Below are 9,510 nucleotides of genomic sequence, written 5' to 3' on the forward strand. Positions count from 1 at the left end.
CACCTTACAAACCTCATCCCAGAACCAATTAAGTTCCTAAGATGAGATATCACTGTATTGTCTTAAACAATCTGGGTCCTCATTTTACCCACCTTGGAAAGATAGAAGGCTGAGTCAACCTTGAGCCTGGTGAGATTTGAACTACCAAATTGCAGGCAGCTGGCAGCCAACAGAAGTAGTCTGCAGTTCTGCACTCTAACCACTGCGCCACCATGGCTCATATGCTTGGGCTTTGACTGTCCTTATGGCATATTCACCCCAAAATATGCTAAAAGTAATTGACACCATTCTTATCATTAACCAGAATACTGCATGCAACATTACCCATCTACACCTTATCTTAATAAAAATCATTATATAAAAACCCGATTGACTAAAGTCATAACAGGTAATTGAAGTCAATATATATGGACCAATCTGCTATTTGCTTTAGAATATGCAAAATTGGATTTTAGAAAAACAATATGCAGCAAAGAGCTCAAATTAATGAACAAAATGAAAAAAGGTAAATTGTTTTTGAGACTAAGAATGCAATACATCTGAATAAAGATAATCTGTTCTTGTGGACTGGAATTGATACACTGATAAATTCTATAAATTCATGGAATTCGTAAAAGAAACTAAAGGTGTACAACAGTTTTAATGGTTTTGTTTATGAAGGAAAAGTCTAAAATATGTGCCTGAAAATATGGATTGATGTCATCTGTGAGTGAATATGATTCCATAGCTTGCTGGCAGTGACATGCAATGTTCCAATAGATGGTGATAAACAGTTGGAATAAGATGGGTCTGAAAAGGTATGAAGAGATATAGTGATTGGGTCTGGTATAAACTATTTTAGCTATGTTTTCTTATCCCATGCCTTTAATTTTGGGGGGTGGGGGTGGTAATTTTTACTCCTTCTCCTTGTGCTACATAAAGCTCCTTACTCAAAAAGATAATAGGACTATAGGAATCTACATACAGTGAAATTACATTTTTTTATGGACTAATTGAGTGTATTTGTTGAAGCCAAACCTCTGGTAATGAATTTACATAATGCACATTTTATGCAAATTGCATACTTTATATATAAATTACCTGTCCTTTATGTAATGTAAACACAACTTACATAAAATATATGACCGTCGCTTGGACTGATTCATCAAAGCAATCTGAATTCAATTTTTGTTAGGTGCTTCTGAAATGTGTTGCATAAAACAGATTTTGCAGATTATGAATATGTGTATGGAGAGTACTTAAGAAGGGGAATAGATAATACTGTGTAATACAAATGCATAATATTGTACATTACAGAATACAGAGGACTGCATATTACATATTATAAATCTGTGCATACGTTCTTTTTTTGGGGGGGGGGGAACAGGTTCCTTTACAATATGTCTATATTAAAGGGTTAAATAAGGTCCAGGAGGGAAGTATTTTTAATATGAAAGTGAACACAAGAACAAGGGGACACAATCTGAGGTTAGTTGGGGGAAAGATCAAAAGCAACATGAGAAAATATTATTTTACTGAAAGAGTAGTAGATCCTTGGAACAAACTTCCAGCAGACGTGGTAGATAAATCCACAGTAACTGAATTTAAACATGCCTGGGATAAACATATATCCATCCTAAGATAAAATACAGAAAATAGTATAAGGGCAGACTAGGTGGACCATGAGGTCTTTTTCTGCCGTCAGACTTCTATGTTTCTATGTTTCTGTATAGAAATCCTCCAAATGACTCCGATTTTGGCAGCAGTAGTATTGCAAAAGCATGTTTCTTCTCAGGTTCTGCAAGATAGCAAAGGCAAGCTTATGCTAAAAAGATAATTTCAGATTTACAGTAAGTTTGTTACGCCTGTAGAGTTCATAGAAGAGGAAGGGAAAGAAAAGGGTGGGCAGAGTAAAAGAAAGGATTCTGTTGTTTTTAATACTTTCCTATCCACCACAGAATCTGAACTGGTCTTGACTGGAATGCAAACAAGGGCAGCATATTACTCAGAGAAGCTTCTCTTAAAGAGGGGAAAACCTTCAACCCCTCTATCCCCTATCCCAGTGATGGCGAATCTGTGGCACAAGTGCCACAGGTGGCATGTGGAGCCATATCTGCTGGCACGCAAGCCGTTGCCCTAGCTCAGCTCCAATGTGCATGTTTGTGCTGGCCAGCTGATTTTTGGCTCGCAGAGAGGCTCTGGGAGGGCTGTGGGTCTTGCCTCCCAAGGACAATTCCATCTGTCCATCCATTACCTTGGGGGGGGGAACTATTGACCCCCTCAGAGAGGGTCCGCAACTTGGGCGTCCTCCTCGATCCACAGCTGACATTGGAACATCATCTGTCGGCTGTGGCAAGGGGGGCATTTGCCCAGGTTCGCCTGGTGCACCAGTTGCGGCCCTATTTGGACAGGGAGTCACTGCTCACAGTCACTCATGCCCTCATCATCTCGAGGTTCGATTACTGCAATGCTCTCTACATGGGGCTACCTTAGAAAAGTGTTCGGAAACTTCAGATCGTGCAGAATGCGGCTGCGAGAGCCATCATGGGGCTTCCTAGATTCGCCCACGTTTCTGCAACACTCCGTGGCCTGCACTGGCTGCCGATCGGTTTCCGGTCACAATTCAAAGTCTTGGTAATGACCTTTAAAGCCCTACATGTCACTGGGCAAGAATACATCCGGAAACGCCTTCTACTGCACAAATCCCAGCGGCCGATAAGGCCCCACAGAGTTGGCCTTCTCCGGGTCCCGTCGACCAAACAATGTCGTTTGGCGGGCCCCGGGGGAAGAGCCTTCTCTGTGGTGGCCCCGGCCCTCTGGAACCAACTCCCCCCAGAGATTAGAACGGCCCCCACCCTCCTTGTCTTTCGCAAATTACTTAAGACCCACCTTTGTCGCCAGGCATGGGGGAGTTAAGTTATCTTTTCCCCCTAGGCTATTACAAGTTATGCATGGTATGTTTGTGTGTATGTTTGGTTTTTTATAATAAGGGGTTTTTAGTTGTTTTTATTAATTGGATTGTTCATGTTGTTTTACCACTGTTGTTAGCCACCCCGAGTCTGCAGAGAGGAGCGGCATACAAATCCAATAAATAATAATAATAATAATAATAATAATAATAATAATAATAATAATAATAATAATAATAATAATTTTTGGCTTCCAGAGAGCCTCCGGGGGAATGGGGGAGGGCATTTTTATCCTCCCCCAGCTCCAGGAAAACCTTTGTAACCTGGGGAGCATGAAACACAAGCCTACTGGGCCCACCAGAAGTTGGGAAACAGGCTGTTTTTGGCAGAGCGGTGGGGGAAGTTGTTTTTGCCCTCCCCAGGCATTGAATTATAAATGTGAGCACTCGTGCATGCACACACAGAGGCTATTTCGGCACCCGAGGAAAAAAAGGTTCGCCACCATTGCCCTATCCCAATACACATATAGGCAATGCCTTTTATTGGGTTTTATGGACGCTGAACTAGAAAAATTGTATCTGGTAACTGCAGCAAAATTATTGTATCAATTGAGAGGAATATTTCCAGACTATATCTTTTAATATCTTTGTGAGTGACATAGGGGAAGGTTTGGTAGGGAAAGTTTGCCTATTTGCCGATGACTCTAAAGTGTGCAATAGGGTTGATATTCCTGGAGGCGTCTGTAATATGGCAAATGATTAAGCTTTACTAGATAAATGGTCAAAGCAATGGAAACTGCAGTTTAATGTTTCCAAATGTAAAATAATGCATGGGGAAAAGGAATCCTCAATCTGAGTACAGTGTTCCCTCGATTTCCGCGGGGGATGCGTTCCTAGACCGCCCGCGAAAGTCGAATTTCCGCAAAGTAGAGATGCGGAAGTAAATACACCATTTTTGGCTATGGACAGTATCACAAGCCATCCCTTAACACTTTAAACCCCTAAATTACCATTTCCCATTCCCTTAACAACCATTTACTCACCATTATTACTGGTACTCACCATTGAATAAGACACTTAGTGATCCTGATATTTATAAACATAATTATTTATTAACAATAGTTATTTTTTTTGTTATTTATTTGCAAAAATTGTTAGTTTGGCAATGACACATAACGTCATTGGGTGGGAAAAACCGTGGTATAGGGGAAAAAACCCGTGAAGTATTTTTTAATTAATATTTTTTTAAAAACCGTGGTATAGGTTATTCGCGAAGTTCGAACCCGCAAAAATCGAGGGAACACTGTATTGTATTGGCAGTTCTGTGTTAGCAAAAACTTCAGAAGAGAAGTATTTAGGGGTAGTGATTTCTGACAGTCTCAAAATGGGTGAACAGTGCAGTCAGGCGGTAGGAAAAGCAAGTAGAATGCTTGGCTGCATAGCTAGAGGTATAGCAAGCAGGAAGAGGGAGATTGTGATCCCGCTATATAGAGTGCTGGTGAGACCACATTTGGAATACTGTGTTCAGTTCTGGAGACCTCATCTACAAAAAGATATTGACAAAATTGAACGGATCCAAAGACAGGCTACAAGAATGGTGGAAGGTCTTAAGCATAAATCATATCAGGAAAGACTTAATGAACTCAATCTGTATAGTCTGGAGGAAAGAAGGAAAAGGAGGGACATGATAGAAACATTTAAATATGTTAAAGGGTTAAATAAGATTCAGGGGGGAAGTGTTTTTAATAGGAAAGTGAACACAAGAACAAGGGGACACAATCTGAGGTTAGTTGGGGGAAAGATCAAAAGCAACATGAGAAAATATTATTTTACTGAAAGAGTAGTAGATCCTTGGAACAAACTTCCAGCAGACGTGGTTGGTAAATCCACAGTAACTGAATTTAAACATGCCTCGGATAAACATATATCCATCCTAAGATAAAATACAGGAAATAGTGTAAAGGCAGACTAGATGGACCATGAGGTCTTTTCCTGCTGTCAATCTTCTATGTACGTAGCTCAGGGCTCCTTGGTACTCTCTGAGTTTGATTGTTTTCTTGCAGACATTTCATTACCCAGACTGGGTAACCTCATCAGTGCTGGTGAAGAGTGAGGTTTGCTCTGTTTATATAATAATGGCTTGCCCTGTCAATGTTGGTGGGAGTAACCTTGGTGGTTCTTTTGTCTTTAATTTCGATCAAGGAAGAGTCAAACAAGCTAAGAGTGAAGAACCCAACCAAAGAGCTATCAACATCTCATCCTACTAACGCTGATGATGTGACCAGGCTATTGCATGCACAAAGATGAATTGGAAAAATAATAAAATACCCAAAGGAAAGGGCTGGACTGTACAATTGTTGGAACTTGCATAAAGGGTGAAGCTGACTAGTCTGGTCAGGAAAATACAATAAGAACATTTTTTAAAAAAACAACTGCAAACCTTATATGGACTGGGAAAAAGAAAGGACGGAGCTAATGATTTATGTAACTAGGGATTTAAAAGGGTTAAAGATGGCTATCCAATTCTAAAGACGACAAAGCGAAAAATAATTAAAATCGCTTAATATAAACCAAAATAAAGATATGTATAATAAAAAATCGGACCAAAATCAACACAATCCCTGTCTGAGTTCAATCCACTTGATAATTACTAGAAACCTACTAATATTACAACCTATGATTACGTTTCACTAACAAAAACAACAAACATAATCAAACTAAGCCGTCACAATTCAAATGCCTGCTTGCTTGCAGGTACTACTTCTCCTCTCTCTCTCTCTTTCTTCTCCCTTTCTTTCTCCCTTCTTTCCCTTTCTACCCCTTTTCTTTTCATGTTATTGTTGGATTATCAATTATTACAGCTATAAGATTATCCAAATAAGAATACTGAATATGAAATATTTACATATGGACAAATACTTGGAATGTGTATATAACAATATACATAAGCTGTGATATAACAACACTGTTTACCCCCTCCCCCTCCCATTTCTCTTTTTTGTACTCCCATCCCCCTTTCCCCCTGTTTTACTTCTTTTTGTATAAACCAATAAAGTGTTTTTTTAAAATAAATAAATAAATAAAAGGGTTAAAGAAAGGGGGGAAATAGCAAAATAGCAATTACCAAATAGAAAGACGGCCAAAGTCAAAATACATTTTTTTCACTTTTCCTTTTTCTAATTTCCTATCTTTTTTCTTTATTTATACCTTTATTATAAGATTTTAATTGTTTTTAATAAACCAATGTTTTGCCTTGCATTTAAGCAGAAAAATGCAACGCTTAAGTACATTTCTGTTTGATAAGAATGCTGCGATGAGATCATAAAATGGTTATGATTACAAATGCTTGTTAAAGTGAGAGGTCTGGGGATGAGAAAGGGAGGCATTCTCAGTGTATCTTGTCTTAGTGTCTTGATCTGCAACTTATGTCTTGTCTCTGCATCCTAATGGGACATTCTTAGCATAACTGATCAAATGGCATGATGTAATCTTTTCTTGGTAAAGAAAATGGCTGAAGAAATGGTGGGAAATATAAGTCAGAGATAACAATAAGGGAACCTAATTTTCTGGATCTCCTATAAAACAAAAACATAAGGTGTTGTGAGATTGCTACTATTATTTTTTTCAGCACTAGTTGAACACAAAGTTATTTTTCAACACTACTGTATTTCCTTACCCAAGTGCTTCTTGCAGCCCAGAGGGAAAGCAGGAAAAAAAGGCCTTGATCTGAAGAACATAGTCAAACCAAGTTATTTTATTTCATTTATTTTTATTTAAATAAAATAAATAAATAAAATAACTTGGTTTGACTATGTTCTTTAAATCAAGGACTCCTCCCCCCCCCCACTTATTTTGTACCAGTAGCAAAATTCCAGTGAACACTCTTCATGATCATAAACAATAATTGATATTTTAATATTTAGTCTTAAATACTGTTTTATGACATGCAAAATAAGTTGCCTAGAATAAGAATCTCACTTCGCTTGTGAAGTGAGATTTTTTTACTAGTCCAGTTTTGGCTTGCATCAGCTGCCAATAATGAGACATCACTGTTCTTCTCTATATGGTGTCCTCTTCACATGCATTCTGAAAATATGCTCAAATAGCCCCAGAACATTCTCTATCTTCCAATAGCTAGTTAAAGTTAATATTTTGCAAATAACTGGATTTTCAATTAGGACTATGTATTAAGCCTTGGCTGGATCAATATTTTAGTGAGATGTTATGTTAAACTTGGTTTTTCCCTTCTGTAGAAAGCACGGAAAATACCACCAACAAAATCAAGGTTGTTTATAATAGGACTAACATTCTTTTAAAAATATATTGTGCAATTCAATTCTCTGAACTTCTTGCATTTTGCAATCTGGAATATACAACATAATTGGCAAAAACACATGTTTCTTTGTATTTGTCCAACTCCTCCCTTTCTTTCAACATCCCTATTCAGTAGAAAAATGCCAATTCCTCAAGTACCTCAAGCAATGAAACACAAATTTATAGCTCATGTTATGGTATGGTCTATTAAGTGAGCCACAATCGATCAAGGGTCATATAGCACTCTAGATCATAATCCATGGATGAATGTTCATACTACACTTCTACTACCAATGACTACAAGATGGTCACAAAGAGTTACTGTTGTTGCTGTTGGGGCTCCGACCAGATCTCCTAGATTAATTCCATCACACTTTGTTTCCTCAACACGCTTTGTGCATCCTTGTATCTTCTCAATTTTAATGCTAATTGTAGCTATTTTGAACCCCTTAACAACTGTACCACAAAAAAGATAAGAAGATAAGAATTAATGCAATAGGTTATCTTCAAAGGGTCTTGCTTTATTTAATACGCAATAACCTGTTTATTGCATCTATCCCTCTAGATATCATTTCGAATGTGTCTAATTGTGTATTTAATTATATGCAACCTCACTTCTCTCATGATCTATTGTCAGCACTTTTAGAAGAGTCTTTCGCTCTAGAGTTATTGGAAGTAAAAATATTCTAAGCTTTTAACTTTAGGAGAGTTAAAAAGTAAAATGGACAGTTTACCATCCTTGTCCTGGACAGGATGGACAAAGTAAAGTTTGCCATCCTCAGTGTATAGGCAAAATTTTTCTTAGCCTAGTTTACTTTAGCAAAGATTATTTCCTTATTTTTTCTTAATGGAATATTTTTCAATGGCAAATCCCTCACAGTAAAACAGATAAAATTTTTGTCAATGTGTTGAGCTTTCTCATTCCCTTAACATACATAGCCAAGAAAAGTAAACACTCTTTATAAAAGAGAAAAAAAACAGGTAGCTGAAATTCATCAGACTTCGCTGAGATAGAACTATTTCCCCTTCATACTAATTATAGCAATGATAAATAGATAATTGTCTAACAGAAGACATGCTTCGGAGGGACTTGCCTCTGAAATTAAAATTGGCCCTCTGGTGGTTATTTCTACCGTAGAGCTCTCACATGTCTCCTTGAAATCATTTGTCAGCCATCTGCCAAAGCTTTGCTGTTACCGATAAAGGCAAAAGAGCCAGTGAAGCATAGAGGTTAAAACGTGGAACTAGAACCATGAGGCCACAAGTGCAATTACAACATGAGCCATGGAATATTACAGAGTGATTTTGGGCCAGTAATTTTGTCCCAGTGAAATCTGTCATGGGGAGCAGGAATTGAAATCCTATGATCAGACGGGATATAAAACTAACACAAAATAAATCTGATTTATCTCTCTTAGAATTTGAACAGAAAGAATGCCTGGTAGTGCAGAACCTTTGGAAAGAAGTGCAAGAGGACACTAATAGGATGCTAAACATACGATGGACAATTACAAAGGAAATGGCGGCATTAGTCAAAAGAAACAAGATGGGAGAATTTAGAGAAATAAAAGAAGCAGCAATAGAAAGCGCTCAGGCGGTAATAGTCCTAGGCTGGAAGGATGGGACAAAATGGACAATACAAAATTGGTATTGGTACATGGGGAATCATATTCGAGATTATGGATAAGAGGATGAATTCGGCCAATGAAACTGATCTGCAGGAACTGATGGGATGATGGGACAAGGTAAGAGGAGGGGTGGGCTGCTGCCCGGATGGGGGGGAACGCAGTGGAGTAGCAAAAATGGAGATTCACCCCAGAGCACCCAATTTGCACTGAAAGACGTTGAAAGAAAATGCAGGGCGTCCTGCATAAGCCACGCCCACAGTATGGTAGTAAAAATGTTGGTAGCCCTTCACTGGGTAAGAGGACACATGGTCAGTAGAATTTGAAACCAAGCTATAAAGAATAAATTCGATTCACTTTATAATACATAAATAGATATACAGTATTGCTCTTGAGTTAAAACGGTATATACAAAATATGCCCCCATTTTGGTGGAGGGGTATGAATGTTGTCGGGTGGCAGGCACTTAGAACACTGGGCACATTGTTATATGTTGTGTATATGTTTTATTTTTATTGGTAAAAATCAATAAAATATTTTTTTTAAAAAAACAATTTGAAGAGAAAATTTATTCATTTCTTTATTCGAATTTGTATACTGCTCAACTCCCAAGGCTCACAACCAAAAAAATAAAACATACAATGTAATATTAAAAATGTTACAAAAGCGTGAACATGAACGACC

The sequence above is a fragment of the Erythrolamprus reginae genome, chromosome 2, assembly GCF_031021105.1.
Source record: "Erythrolamprus reginae isolate rEryReg1 chromosome 2, rEryReg1.hap1, whole genome shotgun sequence".
NCBI lineage: Eukaryota > Metazoa > Chordata > Lepidosauria > Squamata > Dipsadidae > Erythrolamprus > Erythrolamprus reginae.